We start from the raw sequence: 2,256 nt of genomic DNA, 5'->3' as shown, positions 1-2,256 counted from the left end.
GAAGAAGAAGAAGAAGAAGAAGAAGAAGAAGAAGAATAAGAAGAAGAAGAAGAAGAAGAAGAACAGTAGTAGGCATTGTAGTAGAAGTTATTGGCACAGCAGGTGATCATTAGACAACCCTGGTTTGGAACAGGAGCTCTGAAATTCACTAGCTGTGTGATCTTGGGGCAAGTTGTTTCCCCTGTCTGAACCTCAGTCACACATGACACACTGGGTTATTGGGACGATTAAGGGATCGATAAAAGACACTTCAAACCGTCCCTTGCTTGGCATAGAATCCCTTAATCAAATCCATTCTCAGTAGCAGTAGTCTCAGCCATTGGATATTTTTATTTTTATTTGTGTTACGCTGAACACTGAAAAATATTCTCTCACACTCATACGGCTCCAGGGAATATGGAGCATCAGGCTAAAGGATGGGGTGGATCTCAAGTCAAAGGAGCCATGGGTATGGCTGAAGGGGTCAGCACAGGAGCTTCTGTGCTCTGGTTGTGAGTGTTGGTGGCTGCTGGGCAAGGGAATCAGACCTGCAGGGGACCCGAGAACTTGGAGTCTGGCCAGTGCACCCTTGCTCCCTTCTTGGGCTTCCTGGGTTTCAGGGGAGCCTTTGGCCCTTGAGGGTATTTGGAGGCTGTGCCCGGAACAGCAGGAGCAGGAGCAGGAGGCCCCCCGGAGACAGGCTGGACCTTGGGCCCAGAGTTGGCCAGCTTCTGCCTGAGGCAATGGTTTTGGGCCTGGAGCCTTTGGAACTCCCTCTCTGCCCACAGGACAGCCTTCTGGCTCTCCTCACTCCTCTTCTCCACCAGGAGGCGCTCCCGCTCATGCAAGGAGGCGATTTGCTGCCATTCTCGGTGCAGGTCGGCGGCCATGTTCCTATAGAGGCCCAAGTGCCAGTGGGCAGCATCCGCCTTCCTGCGCACCTTGGCAAGCTCGTTCTTCACTTGCAGGCAGCGTGCCTTCTCCTCCATCATCTTCCTCTCCAGGTGTCTGAGGTGCTCTTCGCACAGCTTCGGCTCTGCCTCAAGCTTCAGGCGCAACTTCGGAATCTCACCGTCCAGGAGGGTGTTCCGAAGGTGAACAGGTCCTTGCTCAGCTTGGTGGCTTGTTGGGTTTCTTGGGAGCTCTTCATTCCTCTGACGTGCCTTCTTCAGTGCCCTGGACGGCTTTAATTGGTTCACGGGGCTCCCGCCTGAGGGCACGTGGTCAGGGGAGGAGGAGCCAGTCTCCACCTGCCTCCTTGAGCCCCCACCTTCCAGATGATCTCCAAGCAGCTCTAGCACATGCATCCCCTTCAGGAGGATCTGGCTAAGGGTGTGCTGTTGGCTCTGGCCCTCAGCGCTGGCCTGCTGCCGCACTCCTCCTTCAGGAAGCTCTGGCCTGCCTGCCTGCCCTGCCTCGTCCTGCACTCTCCGTCCACAGCTGCCAATCTCCTGAACCAGCGGGTCTGCACTTGCCTGCAGATCACGGCTGTCCTTGAAGCCTTCTGGTGTTTTCCTCACCAGGGCTTCTCCATCTTCCCGGGCTGCTCCACAGATGGGATTTTCATGAGGCAGCTGGTGAGGGCTCTTCAACAGCCTTTCCCGAACTCCCTTCAGCAGTTGCGTGGTGTTTCCCACTGACCAATACCCGGCATCTTGATTCAGGGCAGCCAGAGCAAGAAGCTGGAACGGGAGAGGACTGGCCTTCGGCTCGGATGATGCGACAGCTCCACGGGCTTGTGCGTCCGGTTCGGTCTTCTCCATGCCTTTTCCAGAGACTTCCTCGTTCTGGGCACACTGCCACTTTCTTCTTCGGAAGCTGAGTGCACTCTTTCCCAGGAACACCACCACTGCAGTGCACACCAGGATCTCCCAGCGAAACCCAGAGACTCGTGGCACATGTGGCCAACGTTCGTCTATCACCAACCCAGCAGCCCACAGCTGCTCCAGGACAGCCCACAGCGGCTCCAGAACTGTGTGGGGAGGCATTTGGATGGCCCCCAGCTGGCTCCAAAGAGCCTTGTGGCTTGGTCTCCGATCACCAGTGTCTTCTGGGCCACTAGGAAGTGCTTGGAACCCCTACGAGGGTTCCGTCTCCAACGCAAACCAGTGCCTGGCAACAGGAGCTGAAGGGAGGAGGGGTGGGGGAGGTGCACCTGAGTCTCCAAGGCACATCAGTGCCTGCAACCGGAGCTGACAGCAGGTGGGGTAGGGGAGGGGAATCGCTCTATTGTACACCTGAAACAAAGACAACCCTATCGATCAATTTCTCGGAAGT

Source organism: Meles meles, unplaced genomic scaffold (assembly GCF_922984935.1).
Source record: "Meles meles unplaced genomic scaffold, mMelMel3.1 paternal haplotype, whole genome shotgun sequence".
NCBI lineage: Eukaryota > Metazoa > Chordata > Mammalia > Carnivora > Mustelidae > Meles > Meles meles.
The sequence above is the reverse complement of the archived record's forward strand: the minus strand, read 5'-3'. Positions refer to the sequence as shown.